The following is an 18,686-nucleotide window of genomic DNA, read 5'->3' as shown; positions in this document are numbered from 1 at the left end:
ACCCGGGGACACGGGACAGGGTCAGTTAGTATTAGTAGCACACGGCTGGAGGGGATGGAAAAGGGAGAGGGGCCAGCAACACGTTACTTCAGTTCTGCACTTCTGTTTAACCTCCAGTTCCTGCTGCCGGCCTATCACCCCCCCTGCGTCCACTTCCTGCCCCCCCAATCAGCTTCGCAGCCGCACGCTGAACCCAAACCACAGGGCAATGCCCAAAACGTTGTTGTGGGGCCTGAAACCTCTATGAACCCGTCTCCTGGAAGCCATTGGGGCCCGATTCTCCCTGCAGGGAGACAGCGTCTCCAAGGTGAAGTCAATAGGAGTGACTCGTACCTTGGGAAGGCGGTTGGGGGGAGAATGCGATATCCTGTGCTAAGATACCATGGGAATTGTAGGCGTGGCTCACAAACTGCAGTGCAGGAGAGGACCTAACAGTAGAGAAGAGCAAAATGGGGACAGGCCGTGGTCTTGGTTTTCAGCTTCTATTTGGCAAAATGAACCCAAACCCAGGGTGAGGGGAAGAAGGTCAGATCAGGGTTTTATTTTATTGTAACCTCCCAGAAATCATGGAGTGGTGGAGTGATGGTTCCGGCCCATCTCAGCCTGGCCTTAACACGGCACCATGGTCTGTACACGCCCTGCCCAGGAGGAGCTGGCTGCAGGGCAATAAAACCAACAGTGAAAACCCCAGAGCCCAACACGTGACACATTCTGCGCGTTGGTGATCACAGCCCCACCGACAACACAAAGAGCTGCTCCCTCCCTTCGTGGAGAAGGGCAGAGCTTAACTGTGCATCAGGCTGCCACACACACTGCAGCCCCAAGCGTTAGCCAGGGTCAAACACCCCAAGACACAAAGCAGAGAGGGGCTGACAGCACAAAGGCACAGGGGAGACACAGAGGCTGGACACCTGCAGCTCCGTATTGGTTTGAGAGGGAGATGCAGGAGCTCAGCATGTGGCCAGGGACAGAGACACATGAGTGGGGAGAGTGAGGGAGACCCCGGCAGGGGAGGGGAGATCGGATTGAAGGCAGCGTCTGTTACAGCCTAGGGCTACAGGAGACTCCTTCCAGAGGACGCAATGGGAACCGTCACACGGCCGGGCTTCTCCCCAGTTTGCCAAGGGCTCACTGAAAAACCAAGCTCTGATGCAGTTTAGTCCCAAATTGGAACAAATCAAGACAGTTTCTCAGCTCACTTTCTGCATCTCCGGGGACTCAGGCAGATGCTTCCTCCCCTTTCCTACCCCAGTCTCCCTCAACCAGTTCCTCCTCACAGCCCCTCCCTCTCGGGAATGCCCTCTGCCCCTGATAGCCCCAGGTGCTGCCTTGCCCCCTTCATTGGCCCAACAGGGGTGCAGGACCTACTTCAGTTCCAGGTGCCAGCCACCGACTGACATACCCCCCTTCAGGAAAACCTGCCTTTTCCCTTACTCGTGAGGCCCCCTCTGGGCTGCTCTCCCTGCAACCCAGAACAGACTCCATAGAGAGTCACATGTAGCCATATTCCCCAAGTTCCCCACGCTCCTTAACGCCAGTCTTCGTCTCGGTCAGTCTATAGAGTTTCATCTTCTCCAGGGTTTCGAGGTCTCTGCATGCAGTGTCTCCAGCTCTGCCTCAAGCTTCCTGACCATCAGGATCAGGCCACCCCTCTCCTCCCCCGTGGCCTGATGTCCTGCAGACAGCTGCTCCTTCTGTTGCTGAACCATCGGTACCTACATCCTGCAGCCTCTTGGGGCACCTCCTGTCCTCACTAGGGAAACCATAAAATGGGTGTCCCATTTCCGCATCTGCAAAGGATCACTGCTTTCACCTTGGCCCTGGAGGCTCCACCTGGGTCCCCATGCCCCCCACCCCTCCCACACACACACAGAGCCCTGAGCTCGGCCTGGGTCAGGGAACCTTTTCATGAATCCTAAAACTTCAAAAGTATTAAGCAGTGTCCTCTGGAGACAGGACAAAGCTGGTTTTTCAGAGACATGATTTTGGGAAATTCAGCGAAGAGCCCTTTTTACTGAGCAGTCACTGCTCCTTCCTGAATTAGCACAGGGAAAGCCCATCACTTCTCTGCCTCTCCCCCCACAAGAGGCACCACCAGGCGTGGCTACAAATGCCGTTTGTGCTGCCGAGTCCTCCAGGGTCTCCCCTCCACAGCCTGCTTGTGGCTACAGCTCCCCTGCTGCATGGGCTGTGTCAGCACTCCCTTCCCCCGCTTCAGGAGAGTCACTCCCCAAAGATGGTACAGGGACACACTCACCCCTCCTAGGGTTCAAACCCACAGCTACAGGATGGTAACTAATGTTACGGGGCTGATTCCTTCACCCACTTACTTCCCTGGTCCTTCTTGCATGACCAGAGAGCAACAATACCCCAAGTCCAAAGGTGCAAACAATTCGATGTTTATTGTTGTAAACTTCCAGCAAGCATGATTCCAGTTTCCTTCCTTAGTGTCCCCCTTCCCAGCTCTGACACCACAGAGCCTTACACCTGTGTCCCTGTTCCCACTCCTGCCCTTAGCCAAACATGATTCCAATTTCCTTACCCCCATTCCCTGTTCCCATTTCCCCTCCCGACACCCACCCACCCACACCCCCACTTCCTGATTGACTGCAGACTATATAGTAAAATGTGAGTTCCGCTTAGCTATACCTTAACCAATCATTTTCCTGAAATTTAACTAACCAATCCTAACGTATTGTAACATGACTATGTAACTAATTATATCCTACCACCTTAATTAGTTTACACCCAGCAAAATTAATTATACAGCAGAGAGAAACAATCAATCACAGAACCAGACAGAGATTATACAGTCAAGCAATAGCAAAGTGACAGGTTTCAGAGTAGCAGCTGTGTTAGTCTGTATTCGCAAAAATAAAAGTGGGAACTATAATGACAAAATAATACAGAAGGGAGGATTTCACATCCCAGCTATTGATAAGTGAGTTCTTGCCAGACAGGATGCTATCAAACTAAGTTTCCTTTTACATCTTCTCGGCACTTCCCTTTCTCTGGAGGTGATAGGAATACAATCCTGTCCTGATAGTGCCTAAGAGCCCAGTAGCACCTTCTTTCAATGGGACTAGTTTGGAATGGGAGGAGGTGACCGGTCGCTGCCCAGCTTATGGCTGCCTCTGCTGCTTAGCCAAAGGCCTTAGCCTAAGCACAAGGCCTCAGACTGTCACAGTAAGAGAAGGCCCTTACACCGGCAGACAGCGATTTTGATTCTTTAATATCTCTATAACTAGCCAAGTGATAAGAATACACCTAAGTTCTTAAAATACAGGCCTTTGCAGACAGGCCTGAATATCTATATCCTAACACTCCACCCCTTTTTTTTCTTTTTCTTTTGGGATCCTCCTGCCCAGGTATTCCTGGAAAAGCATAGGACATATGGCGACACATTTCCTGATAGGGCCAGGCATCAAGGTGGAAGGTGTCGATATTCCATTTGTCCCACTGTCCCCTGTGTAGTCTGGTGCCCTGCACCTTCTGTTGTACAGGCATACCACACCTATTCCAATTAGTTTTCCAGACTTCCCATTAAAGTGGGCCCGAGAAGATTGAGTCGGGGTTGTCTAGTACACTGTAGGGTTTGGAGGGCTTACTACATTACTTAGAGATTATCTCCATATGCAACGTAACACAAGTACGGTTAACAATACAAAATCCACAGCAACATCGAGAACCTGACCACTGCAGTATGGTCCAACATCCGAGACACCCCCAAATCACTGCCTCTCCTCCTTCGATGGGGTCACGATCTTATGTGTCCAGTTGCTGGCAGTTGCAACAAGCTGCCCCTGCAGGTTTTCCTTGCTTTTGTCCATATCATAAGTCCATTGAATGTTCACAGAGAAATGGGATATTGTCCAAACCAGCTTGACCACTTGGTATGGAATCAGGCAGTAGGCCCTGGTTTGATTATTTACAGCAATAAGACTCACAGATCCATTTGTTCACCAAAGTCCAGATAGCAGCATGCAGATGTGTGTAGTTTGATTATGGGCTAGTGTAATTGTGCCCCCAGTAATATGTACATTCCCAGCAAAACACCTTATACACAGTACACCCAACTGTCCACCCCTTGCATAGGCCATTGATCCTGCTCCTCCATAGTCACAGGAGAGGGGCACATCCAAACATCTTCTGTTGATTTACACTACTTTACACACCCCTCCATTGATTCCCAGTGAGCTCCTCCCCTTCTCATTATTTCCATAGGGCTTGTGGGGGCCACCTTAGCTGCCATTTCATTTCCAGGTACCACGGTAGCTATTACACAGGTGCTGGCCTCCTAGTGAAGCATTTTGCATTCCCATACACACCTTCCCCTCCAAGGTCAGCCTTTTGAAGCCATCCCCCACCCATGTCATGAGATTTTCTGTTCATTAAAACACAACAATGCTAGCAACAAGACAAACACAAAACACAGATCCATGGTATTGTGGGTTATTTTTCCCACTGGCGCCAGCTTGCTTGTAGAGTGTCTGAAAAACAAAAGAAACAATTTCCACCCCCCTGGTGGGGACAGATTATTGCTTAATAATAAATAATAATGATACCACTTTCTTTTACAAATTTCCTTGCTAATTGCAGGAAAAACAGAAGAATTACCTCCAGGCTGTCCTTATTTTGTTCTATAGTCAAGCTAGTGAATTACCCCACTCACTGGTCATTTATGAAATTCATGAGGTGGTGTGCCTCAGTTTCCCCTCTTGTACAACAGACCAAGTTTGCAATAGTTTCTCTGCTGTACCAAGCTTTAAGTTTATTCTCAGGTAATAGCTGAGACACAGCTTCAGATTTTAGTACTGCTCGTGCGTGCACACACACACACACACACACACACACACACAAACACACACAAAGTTAACCTGTCCCCCTTATTTTCAGACTTGAATTGTTTTTTCACCTCCCTTTCTTTGGAGGGCCATAATATGAGTCTTCTAGTAGCCTGTTTGCTGATCAGATGTATTCATTATTTGCAGCTCCTTTGTGCCCATCAGCTAGGTAATTTGCATTTACACAGAGGCTTACTAGCTTGCTTCTGGATCCAAAGCTGTTAGCAGCTCAGACACTGTCTTAAAAGGGAAACATTTTACTTCCACCAGAGTTCTGATTACTTTCCACTTTCATCTCCTGCTCCAAAACACACAGAGATCTGAAAGCACAACCTATTGTGGCCCCTTTTGGAGCCCTAATAGGATTTTAATTAAGTACCAAGTTTTATTTGCATTTCTTTTACCCCTTCTCCAATATACATTGCACACGTCCTGGGAAAATGCACATTCCTTCCATACAGTTTAACCTCCATAACATTATATTAGCCATATTAATTTTACACAAGGTGTAGCTGCCTCCCCCATGCCCACAGAGTTTTCATGTACACCCACCAAAGCAACAATCTGATCCCCCAGAGCCACCCCAAGGCTCAGTGTTCCCATCATTCCTCCCCTTTTCCTTTTCTTTTACCAGTGCAAACACACAAAATTCTCTTTTACCTAACATCCCTTGCACTGTGATTACTCTTTTACACAACTGTACCCCGATTACACTTCCATCTTGTACAACTAGACACCACCACGGGCAGCCAAGTTAAGTTCCAATAGAAACCCCTTACATCCTTTAATGATTTTGATTACATTACCCAATAGTCAAATAATTTTGATCAGATTCTCTCTCTGCCTGCAGCAGTCCCTTATAGACCATTTCTGTGGGAAAAGGGCCCATTTTCGCTCAGAAGAGCTGTAAAGGCTTCTGGGGACAGAAGCCTAGTGGTGGTAGTAGCCACTCGACCTGACCCCCTCGGATAATTTAATTACCAAGCTTCCATCCAATGTGACTGCACAGAGTTGCACATACAGTTACCTTTATATAACTGGGTTTTATCATTAAACAAAAACTTCCTTCTTGACATCTCACATAAGTATCCAAAGTACCCTCCATTAAAACTTCAGAAAAACAAAAGAGTGTGGAAAGGCAGGTTGCACTTTGAAACTTTTTTCCCCCCCTTCTTTCTCTCCACTCCCCCAGGATCAAGTCCCAGCTCCAGTCTCTAAAGGTAGTCTGTTAACTCTGCTTTTGACTAGAAACCCTTTTGGGCCACATCATCTTTCACTACCCCTAACTAATTTACAACCCTTCAGCAGCCCTTGCTGAAGCAGCACCAAACTTGAAAGATTCCTGGCAGCTTCCCATAATGCTGCCCTTACTTCAACCCTCTCACAAGCAGACTGAAGTGCCTCCTTTCCCTGGAAGGCATTCAGTCCCCATGGGCAGGGACCTTCTTCCACTACCCACATACCAAGGAGGGTGGGCTCCTCAGCCACCCAACATCCCTCCGGGTCCCCTAACACTTCCTCCATTTCCTTTTTAATCTCATCCCAGGTTGACCCCTGCACCTGGTATGGGCCCTGGTTCTTCCTTATCTATTGATCCAAAAAATCCTTTACCCTGGCTTGCCAGAACCCGCAACTACCATCACGAGAGTTCGCGATACCCCCTCCAAGCAGCTGCGTGGCCTGTTGGGGAGGGGGACTTACAGGCTGCCACTCACCTATCCAATGCGATGCATTCGAGTCAGTCACCGGCACCAAGATGTTAGGGGGCTTATTCCTTCACCCACTTACTTCCCTGGTCCTTCTCGCATGAACAGAGAGCAACAGTGCCCGAAGTCCAAAGGTGCAAACAATTCGATGTTTATTGTTGTAAACTTCCAGCAAGCATGATTCCAGTTTCCTTCCTTAGTGTCCCCCTTCCCAGCTCTGACACCACAGAGCCTTACACCTGTGTCCCTGTTCCCACTCCTGCCCTTAGCCAAACATGATTCCAATTTCCTTACCCCCATTCCCTGTTCCCATTTCCCCTCCCCACACGCCCCCACCCACACCCCCACTTCCTGATTGACTGCAGACTCTATAGTAAAACGTGAGTTCCGCTTAGCTATACCTTAACCAATCATTTTCCTGAAATTTAACTAACCAATCCTAACGTATTGTAACATGACCACGTAACCAATTATATCCCACCACCTTAATTAGTTTACACCCAGCAAAATTAATTATACAGCAGACAGAAACAATCACAGCACCAGACAGAGATTATACAGACAAACAATAGCAAAGTGGGAACTATAATGACAAAACAATACAGAAGTGAGGATTTCACATCCCAGCTATTGATAAGTGAGTTCTTGCCAGACAGGATGCTCTCAAACTAAGTTTCCTTTTACATCTTCCAGGCACTTCCCTTTCTCTGGAGGTGATAGGAATACAATCCTGTCCTAACAGTGCCTAAGAGCCCAGTAGCACCTTCTTTCAATGGGACTAGTTTGGAATGGGAGGAGGTGACCGGTCGCTTCCCAGCTTATGGCTGCCTCTGCTGCTTAGCCAAAGGCCTTAGCCTAAGAACAGGGCCTCAGACTGTCACAGTGAGAGAAGGCCCTTACACCGGCAGACAGTGATTTTGATTCTTTTATATCTCTATAACTAGCCAAGTGATAAGAATACACCTAAATTCTTAAAGTACAGGCCTTTGTAGACAGGCCTGAATATCTATATCTGAACAACTAACCACGTGAGGAGGTAATACACAACTTGTCTGTATCAGTGTATAAAAGGGGTCACGGAAGGTACATCTGGCCAAGGGGGCAGTGGAAAGTCCCACTGCTGACTGAGCTGGTCCATTCTCAGGGGCGTCCGTGTCCCAGTGTCCACGCAGAGTCTATGGGGTGCGAGTACAAGTGCTTTGTTGACAACAAATCTGGCCAAGCGCCTTTGCCACCGAACGACTCTGTGGTCTTTCGGGCAGTTTGACTGAGGTCTGCTGGGCCAGCTACCTGGCCAGAGCCAGGACAGCGTATGGGCCCACACAGCCAACAACAGGTGCCCTTTTATCAGAGCCCCCAGCGATCATGGAAGGGGGGAGTGATGGGTCTGGTATCTGCCCATCTCCAGCTAACACTGAAACCCCTGCCTGGATTCCCCGGTACAGGAGGCGCTGGCTGTCAGTCCCCTGGTGGGTCTGCAGCGAGTGGCCTAGACCCCAAGATGGAGGGCACAGCACGGTGCCATGAAATGAAGCCCACAGGGTTAGTTCTGAGGGGCTGGGCACCTGCAGCTCCCACTGGTTCCCTGAGAGAGATGCAGGAACTCAGCCCTGCTCAGCATTGGCCCATTGTGATGGAAGTGGAACATTCCACCGTAGGGGTGGTGACCGAGACAAACCCAGAGGTGGAGACAGGCAGGGGAAGGGAACTATGACTTAAGCTTTCATAGGTGAGGGCTGTGTAAGTCCCACTCCATCCAAGTCACAGGGAAAGGAGCCGTTCGTGACCCTGGAACTCACTGTCACAGACAGAGCCCCAGCTGGTGACTCTAGATCTGAAGTGTCATTTGAGAGTTCAGAGCCAGCCAGAGCTTTCCCCCTACACTTCCCCTGAGAGGATGGGGGGCAGATCACTTTGCCCAGATGAGGAGGTGATGACGATGACCCGTGACTCTGTTGTGATGCAGTGATTGTTGGGTCGGCCACCAGGGGCTGCAGGATTTCACACCAGGATGTCATCCAGAGCACATGGCTGCTGCCTGTGGGTCTGAGTACAGGCACCAGGGTGATGGAGTAGGGCCTTCTGCAACCAACCTGCTTCCATTGCTAAAGAAGGGAACGTGAGACAGAAGGATGAAAGAAACAAGGCAGGGACAAGGCATCAGATAACTTGCGGGGGGAGGGAGTGAGTGAGTATGAATTAGTGAGGAAAAACACCAGGGAACTGAGGAAGGGAGGGAGAAGAAAGAGGGAAGGGAAATGGGTGAGGAGAGAGACATGAAAAAGGAATGGGCAAAGAGGCTGCAAGAGAAAGGAGACGCACAGAGGAAGTGGGTGGGGGTAAGAACTGGACGGATTTCTTTAGCTTCAGAATAAGGAAGCCACTTGTACCAACTAGATTTGGAACAAAACAGCTGATTGTATGGAGAGAAACAAGATAAACCATCCCACAGAAGGTGTGCATTTATACTCACTGTTACAAAATGAATCCAAGGACAAATCATTGACATTTGTTGCCTGACAAAAATACTCTGTCAAACATTGATCTTTGCAGCAGGTGAGATTTTGAGATGCAAGGATGACAGATGGCTGTAGGATACTGGAAGGAATTAGCGGATCCGGCCCTTTAAGGAGGTAAGAAATACAATACGCCAATGCCCAAACAAACAGTCAATGGTTCTGGTCATACTTTCAGGTGGAAGAAATGTAACGGATGAAATCATCACCTCTCGAAAGGGCACAAGAAGTTGCTGTCCTGAATAAAGCAATAAAAAAGTGGGAGTTACCTGTTGAGAGGTAAGGAAAGTTTGTAATTCTAACCAATGATCATGACATCTTCTCCTTTCCCCTTCCCGGTTAATGGCTGGTTGTTCCAACAAGGACGTATCACAGAAAAAGTGCAACTAACCAGCGTCTGAAGATGAGCATTTCACCTGCTCTTCCATTTGCAGAGATGAGTTGTCCAGCTGATTCTCTTTGTGCAGAATTGATCATTGTTGCTTATTTATCAAATGTCAAGAAGAAATCAGTGGAACTGATCATTTCTATCAAGAGGTAAGGAACGCACCTCCTCTCAGCACAGGGGCAGGAATAACTGGCTCTATTTCTATTTTCAGGTGGAATGAAGGTCTGACCATTAAGGGGGCGGGGGAAGATAAGAGGCTGCTGAATTTAATAATACTCAGATGGGTAACGATATCTGGCCAGGGGGAAGAAAAGAATCTTTTACTTCTTTTTCAAAAAGAGGAAAGCAGCCAATTATATGCTTCAAGTTGTAACCAGTGTAGCTGGCTGTACCTCAAAGAATCAAAGCCTTGTGGTGGAACATCACTGACAAGTAAGTGAGCACTGGAAAGTCTGTAGAAGCCGAATGGTTTGGATGGTAAGGAACCATTTCTGTTGATGACTCTTCATAACTGGTAATGAGTAATAATAAATAATTGACAGGTATTGCTAACTGGAGATGTGAACAGACCAGGTGGGCATTCCTACCAGGGAGAAGTGAGGGTAAGTGGCTGTCCCGGGCAAGGATGTAAGCGATACCAGTCTCCAAACATCCATGTGTATATCAAGTGGTGTGGAGTTTTCTTTCAGGGAGAAGAACTGTGGTGGACCTTACTTGTCATGGGGAGAGTGTGAAAAGCAGAGGCAAGACAAAGCAACATGGACTTTCCAGCTGCTCAATCCATGGAGGACTCCAATGAGAAGACGCTGTTATTTCAAGGAACAACAAACAGAAAACAAACAGTCACTTGAAATAGTTCAGCTAGTTGCAAATCTTAATATGAAGCAAGTCAGCAGAACACAGACATGGAGGTAAGCATTGACGTTTCCCTGGTTGTCAAATGAACCTCATGCCAAAGCAACACTTACAGACCAAATAAATAGGTCACATGTCGCACATCTCCAGATGGAAGAAGACCAGAGGGCTGTTGTGCTCTTGTAGGGATTAATGCAAATGCAACTTGCTGAACCAGGCATGTCAGTTGGGAAGGAAAAAAGCACATTTCTTTAATGTTCAGGTGGAAATGAATAGATCCTGTTATACTTTCAGATGAGAGAAATGCAGCTGATTTGAACTTTGAGAGTGTGAAAACTTCAGGAAGTTGCGAGAAGATCTGAGATATCTGCAGGAAGGAAACCAGTGAAAGTCATCACTGCTGCCAAGAGGTAAGGAACTCACCTCATAATGGAGAAATTAATGGATCTGGTTTCCCTTCAGGTGAAAGAAGTGCAGCTGATCTGATCTCCCAGGGATTGAGGACTATAAGCAGTCATGTAACTGAAGAATACAGGAACACATGTTCCCAGACTGGCAGAGAGGGAAAAAAGTTGCCTTCCTTGACTAGAATGGGAAGACAATCCCTTATCACCATCACGTTACAAACCCACAATGCAGGAGACCGTCACTGACAGAGGTGAGCGCTTAGGATTCCCTTATTGCCAAATGGAGCAGATCATGACACATCGTGTATATTTATGGGCCTGTAAATCTGATAATAAGCAAACATGTTACCTGTCAAATGCTGGTCTCTGCAGCCACAGCTGTGCTCTGCAGGAACTGGTTTGTGAAGCTGATTTGTCTTTTCAGGAGAAGAGTTACAGACGCTCAGGATTTGAGCACAAAGGAATAGGAATGGAGCTGAACAGATCCAACACCTGAAAGGACAATTGGATCTCATAAGATATGAGACCATGAAAAAGACCCTTCATTCAATAAAGCAACAGAATCGGCTCTGAGGAGAGGTAAGAAGCATTTGGTAAGTCTACCAAATGAGCATATAATCAACTCTACAAATTACTAACTTAAGTTGTGTCAAAGAGTTTGTTACAGCTGATCACACATCTCAGGATCTGAGAGGAGCTCAGGGGCATGGCAGACCTCAGGGGATTCATCTTTATGAGGAGATGATGAACCTGCTTATCAGTGGCTTTGGTTAGACTTTCAGATGTAGGAAACACAGCTAGTGTGGTGAGTATTCAAAAATAATGTTCAAAAGTTGCCTGGGGTCACCTCTTGGGCTAAGGGGAGCAGCTGGTCCCATCTGCCGGGATGGAAGCAAAGAAGAAAGCACTGGCCACTGGTTAGTACTGGGACACAGACAATCCCTTGGAGGGGCTGGGATAGGGTGTGTAACCATAGTGCCCAGTGGGTTCTTTCCCCACTGTGGTCCTGGCTCACATGCACAGGGTGAAACTGATCGCCATGTTTGGGGTCAGGAAGGAATTTTCCTCCAGGGCAGATTGGCCAGAGACCCTGGAGGTTTTTTGCCTTCCTCTGGGGCATCGAGCAGGGACCAGCCCTTTGGGCCATTTAGAAACTGACAATAAAATCCATTCGAGAGATCTTGCCTCCCTTCGTTTTGTGCATTTTCTATAAACCCGTCCTGTGCCCCTCTGCCAGGCCCCTGCTCCCAGCCACACAGCAGAGCAGAGTCCCTCCCTGGTGCACTGCTCCTCCCCATCAGAACCAGAATGGCCCCCCATGTCGCTCTTGCACCCCAGCAGGGCCCCAGCACAGGGGAGACCAGGCTGCCATCCCAGAGAGGGAACAGCCCTGTCCATGGCCCCCGAGGGATAGAGGGGGGAAATGGCCGGGTGCACCGGTCGAGGGGAAAGCAGGAAGCGCAGCGGCACTGTTACCACGTTCCTCTCCCAGGATGCCCTGAGGGGCCTGGGCAAGGCCTTTGGTCTGCCACATCCAAGTGCTCTCCCCTGCTGCTATGGTCGTAAGAGCCCCTCTGGCCAAGCCACTGATGAGCGGCTCTGAAAGGGGTGGTCAATGACCCCAAAGCAGTTCTTCCATTGGCAAGGTGGAGCCACCGCTTCCTGAGCACACTAGCAGGAAATAATAGTCCCCCAGGGCTGGTTCAGCTCAGGGAGCCATCGGGCATCCACAAAGCTCTTGCCTTCAGCCAGCCCGTTCCCAGGAGCTGACGGCCGTTAGCTTCTGTCCTCTGCAGTCTGCTCCAGCTGCTCCAAGTCTGGCACCTCTCAGGGCAGTGCTGGGTTGGCCCACACAAGCTCATTCCCCCTGTATTGCCCAGCGTGGGGTCTGTAGATCTCCTTGCAGGCATTCTGGGAAATCAGAACTCCATCATCTGCCCCAGGGGGACTGGGAGCACGACCCGGGGACACGGGACAGGGTCAGTTAGTATTAGTAGCACACGGCTGGCGGGGATGGAAAAGGGAGAGGGGCCAGAAACACGTTACTTCAGTTGTGCACTTCTGTTTAACCTCCAGTTCCTGCTGCCGGCCTATCACCCCCCCTGCGTCCACTTCCTGCCCCCCCAATCAGCTTCGCAGCTGCATGCTGAACCCAAACCACAGAGCAATGCCCAAAACGTTGTTGTGGGGCCTGAAACCTCTATAAACCCATCTACTGAAAGCCATTGGGGCCCGATTCTCCCTGCAGGGAGACAGCGTCTCCAAGGTGAAGTCAATAGGAGTGACTCGTACCTTGGGAAGGCGGTTGGGGGGAGAATGCGATATCCTGGACTAAGATACCATGGGAATTGTAGGCTTGGCTCACAAACTGCAGTGCAGGAGGGGACCTAACAGTAGAGAAGAGCAAAATGGTGGCAGGCCGTGGTCTTGGTTTTCAGCTTCTATTTGGCAAAATGAACCCAAACCCAGGGTGAGGGGAAGAAGGTCAGATCAGGGTTTTATTTTATTGTAACCCCCCAGAGATCATGGAGTGGTGGAGTGATGGTTCTGGCCCGTCTCAGCCTGGCCAACACGGCACCATGGTCTGTACACGTCCTGCCCAGGAGGAGCTGGCTGCAGAGCAATAAAACCACCAGTTAAAATCCCAGAGCCCAACACGTGACACATTCTGCGCGTTGGTGATCACAGCCCCACCGACAACACAAAGAGCTGCTCCCTCCCTTCATGGAGAAGGGCAGAGCTTAACTGTGCATTCAGGCTGCCACACACACTGTAGCCCCAAGCATTAGCCAGGGTCAAACACCGCAAGACACAAAGCAGAGAGGGGCTGAGGTCACAAAGGCACAGGGGAGACACAGAGGCTGGACACCTGCAGCTCCATATTGGTTTCAGAGGGAGATGCAGGAGCTCAGCATGTGGCCAGAGACAGAGACACATGAGTGGAGAGAGTGAGGGAGACCCCGGCAGGGGAGGGGAGATCGGATTGAAGGCAGCGTCTGTCACAGCCTAGGGCTACAGGAGACTCCTTCCAGAGGACGCAATGGGAACCGTCGCACGGCCCGGCTTCTCCCTAGCTTGCCAAGGGCTCACTGCCAAACCAAGGCTCTGATGCAGTTTAGTCCCAAAGTGGAACAAATCAAGACAGTTTCTCAGCTCACTTTCTGCATCTCCGGGGACTCTGACAGACGCTTCCTCCCCTTTCCTACCCCAGTCTCCCTCAACCAGTTCCTCCTCACAGCCCCTCCCTCTCGGGAATGCCCTCTGCCCCTGATAGCCCCAGGTGCTGCCTTACCCCTTCATTGGCCCAACAGGGGTGCAGGACCTACTTCAGTTCCAGGTGCCAGCCACCGACTGACATACACCCCTTCAGGAAAACCTGCCTTTTCCCTTACTTGTGAGTCCTCTTCTGGGCTGCTCTCCCCCCAGGCCAGAACAGACTCCATCGAGAGTCCAATGTAGCCATATTCCCCAAGTTCCCCACGCTCCTTAACGCCAGTCTTCGTCTCGGTCAGTCTATAGAGTTTCATCTTCTCCAGGGTTTCGAGGTCTCTGCACGCAGTGTCTCCAGCTCTGCCTCAAGCTCCTGACCATCAGGATCAGGCCACCCCTCTCCTCCCCTGTGGCCTGATGTCCTGCAGACAGCTGCTCCTTCTGTTGCTAAACCATCGGTACCTCCATCCTGCAGCCTCCTGGGGCACCTCCTGTCCTCAGTATGGAAACCATAAAATGGGTGTCCCATTTCCGCGTCTGCAAAGGATCACTGCTTTAACCTTGGCCCTGGAGGCTCCACCTGGGTCCCCATGCCCCCCACCCCTCCCACACACACAGAGAGCCCTGAGCTCTGCCTGGGTCAGGGAACCCCTTTTCATGAACCCTAAAACTTCAAAAGTATGAAGCAGTGTCCTCTGGAGACAGGACAGAGCTGGTTTTTCAGAGACTTTATTTTGGGAAATTCAGCGAAGAGCCCTTTTTACTGGGCACTCACTGCTCCTTCCTGAATTACAACAGAGAAAGCCCATCACTTCTCTGCCTCTCCCCCCACAAGAGACACCACCAGCCGTGGCTACAAATGCCGTTTGTGCTGCCGAGTCCTCCAGGGTCTCCCCTCCACAGCCTGCTTGTGGCTACAGCTCCCCTGCTGCATGGGCTGTGTCAGCACTCCCTTCCCCCGCTTCAGGAGAGTCACTCCCCAAAGATGGTACAGGGACACACTGACCCCTCCTAGGGTTCAAACCCACAGCTACAGGATGGTAACTAATGTTAGGGGGCTGATTCCTTCACCCACTTACTTCCCTGGTCCTTCTCGCATGAACAGAGAGCAACAATACCCCAAGTCCAAAGGCGCAAACAATTCGATGTTTATTGGGGTGAACTTCCAGCAAGCATGATTCCAGTTTCCTTCCTTAGTGTCCCCCTTCCCAGCTCTGACACTACAGAGCCTTACACCTGTGTCCCTGTTCCCATTCCTGCCCTTAGCCAAACATGATTCCAATTTCCTTACCCCCATTCCCTCTTCCCATTTCCCCTCCCCACACCCATCCACAACCCCCGCACTTCCTGACTGACTGCAGACTATATAGTAAAACTTGAGTTCCACTTAGCTATACCTCAATCAATCTTTTTCCTTAAATTTAACTAACCAATCCTAACGTAATGTAACTAATTATATCCCACCACCTTAATTAGTTTACACCCAGCAAAATTAATTATACAGCAGACAGAAACAATCAATCACAGAACCAGACAGAGATTATACAGTCAAGCAATAGCAAAGTGACAGGTTTCAGAGTAGCAGCCGTGTTAGTCTGTATTCGCAAAAAGAAAAGTGGGAACTATAATGACAAAATAATACAGAAGGGAGGATTTCACATCCCAACTATTCATAAGTGAGTTCTTGCAGGACAGGATGCTATCAAACTAAGTTTCCTTTTACACCTTCTAGGCACTTCCCTTTCTCTGGAGGTGATAGGAATACAATCCTGTCCTGATAGTGCCTAAGAGCCCAGTAGCACCTTCTTTCAATGGGACTAGTTTGGAATGGGAGGAGGTGACCGGTCGCTGCCCAGCTTATGACTGCCTCTGCTGCTTAGCCAAAGGCCTTAGCCTAAGCACAGGGCCTCAGACTGTCACAGTAAGAGAAGGCCCTTACACCGGCAGACAGTGATTTTGATTCTTTTATATCTCTATAACTAGCTAAGTGATAAGAATACACCTAAATTCTTAAAATACAGGCCTTTGCAGACAGGCCTGAATATCTATATCCGAACAATTAACCACGTGAGAGGGGTAACACACAACTTGTCTGTATCAGTGTATAAAAGAGGGGTCACGGAAGGCACATCTGGCCAAGGGGGCAGTGGAAAGTCCCACTGCTGACTGAGCTGGTCCCTTCTCATGGGCGTCCGTGTCCTACTGTTGCAGGCACCCAGTGCCGAGAGGCTGAACAACAGCTGAGGTTGGTTCGTTCCCCGGTGTGCGTCACCCAATAATCACAACGGGGCGGAGAAGCAGAAAAGTTTATTTGCAGCTGCAAAAAGGTACAGGGAGAAGAAAATCTCAAATCCTGCACCCAGAGCAGGAAGTTACACAGGCTTTTATACATCCTTTCTTCAACATACATGTCCAATAGCAAGCTGCCCTAAGTAGCCATATAGCCAGCCAATCCAGTTACGAGCAAGTTCCCCTGTTCTCTGTACCATCTGTTAAACCATACATAAAGCCGCTTTATTCAGCATTGTTCTTCCATATCTGCCCTGTTTGGCCTTGTTTAGTTTCAGGCAGTCTGTCTCTGCAACATATTGTTGCAGATCCTCAGCAGAACTGCTGTGAGTGCCTCCAGGCCGGGGGGCCAAGGACACTTGGGCTTAGTACGCAGAGCTGCCGCGAGTGCCTCCAGGCGGGAGCGGGGGCCAAGGACACTTGGGCCTAGTGCGAGGGGGCTTCATCGACACTCGTGGTCTTCCATCCCCTCGAGATACCTAGTGGCCATGCCCCAGTGTCCCCAACACTACTGTCCACGCAGAGTCTATGGGGTGCGAGTACAAGTGCTTTGTCGACAAACCTAGCCAAGCGCCTTTGCCACCGAACGAGTCTGTGGTCTTTCGGGCAGTTTGACTGAGGTCTGCTGGGCCAGCTACCTGGCCAGAGCCAGGACAACGCATGGGCCCACACAGCCAATAACAGGTGTCCTTTTATCAGAGCCCCCAGCGATCATGGAAGGGTGGAGTGATGGGTCTGGTATCAGCCCATCTCCAGCTAACACTGAAACCCCTGCCTGGTTCCCCGGTACAGGCGGCGCTGGCTGTCAGTCCCCTGGTGGGTCTGCAGCGATCGGCCTAGACCACAAGATGGAGGGCACAGCACGGTGCCATGAAATGCAGCCAACAGGGTTAGTCCTGAGAGGGGCTGGGCACCTGCAGCTCCCACCGGTTCCTGAGGGAGATGCAGGAACTCAGCCCTGCTCAGCATTGGCCCACTGTGTTGGAAGTGGAACATTCCACCGTAGGGGTGGTGACCGAGAGAAACCCAGAGGTGGAGACAGGCAGGGGAAGGGAACTATGACGTAAGCTTTCATAGGTGAGGGCTGCGTAAGTCCCACTCCATCCAAGTCACAGGGAAAGGAGCCGTTCGTGAGCCTGGAACTCATCATCACAGACAGAGCACCAGCTGGTGACTCTAGATCTGAAGTGTCATTTGACTCATTTGAGAGTTCAGAGCCAGCCAGAGCTTTCCCCCTACACCTCCCCTGGGAGGACGTGGGGCAGGTCTCTTTGCCCAGATGAGGAGGTGATGACGATGACCCGTGACTCTGTTGTGAGGCAGTGATTGTTGGGTCGGCCACTAGGGGCTGCAGCATTTCACACCAGGATGTCGCCCAGAGCACATGGCTGCTGCCTGTGGGTCTGAGTACAGAGACCAAGGAGATGGAGTAGGAACTTCTCGGACCAACCTGCTTCCATTGCTAAAGAAGGGAATGTGAGACACAGAAGGATGAAGGAAAGAATTCTTGTAAAGAGGAAGGAAACAAGGCAGGGACAAGGCATCAGATAACTGGCGGGGGGCAGGGAGGGAGTATGAAGTTAGGGAGGAAAAACACCAGGGAACTGAGGAAGGGATAGAGAAGAAAGAGGGAAGGGAAATGGGTGAGGAGAGAGACATGAAAAAGGAATGGGCAAAGACGCTGCAAGAGAAGAGAAAGGAGAAGCACAGAGGAAGTGGATGGGGGTAAGAACCTGGATGGATTTCTTTAGTTTCAGATAGAATCCTGATTGCCTTTGTCAAGATGTAGGCAAAGCAGCCAGGTGTAACAACAAGGGGTTAATAATGGAGGCATTTGTACAATTCAGAAAGGAAAGGGTACAAGTGGCCGTAGCTGAGTGGTGGCATCAGCTTGTTTTTCACCTTTCAAGAGACGACATCGCACTTGGTCCAATTTCCATTGATTGGATCATTGCAGCTTGTCTGTCAGAAGTTCTTATTGTACCACTTCAGTAGTCAGAGAAACTGTTCCTATCAAGAGGTAAGGAATGCACCTTCTCCTAGCAATGGAGCGGAAACTAACCAATTTGAGTGTACTTTCAGGTGAAGGAAGTGAATCTATCCTTTGCTGTCAAAGGCTACCAGCAGTTTCGTCAGAATAAAGCAATATACAGAACCAAAGCTTCTGAGAGGTTACAGAAATATCTACTACTTCTAGTCAAAAATAAGGAAACCACATACAGCCATTCATCCCACAGAAGGTGTGCATTTATACTCACCGTTACAAAACGAATCCAGTCACAAATAATTTATATTTGTTGCCTGACAAAAATACTCTGTCAAACATTGATCTTTGCAGCAGGTCATATTTTGAGAGGCAAGGATGACAGATGGCTGTAGGATACAGGAAGGAATTAGCGGATCCATCCTTTTAAGGAGGTAAGAAATACAATACGCCATTGCCCAAACAAACAGTCAATGGTTCTGGTCAT

This window comes from Natator depressus, chromosome 12 (genome assembly GCF_965152275.1).
Source record: "Natator depressus isolate rNatDep1 chromosome 12, rNatDep2.hap1, whole genome shotgun sequence".
Classification (NCBI taxonomy): Eukaryota; Metazoa; Chordata; order Testudines; family Cheloniidae; genus Natator; species Natator depressus.
The sequence above is the reverse complement of the archived record's forward strand: the minus strand, read 5'-3'. Positions refer to the sequence as shown.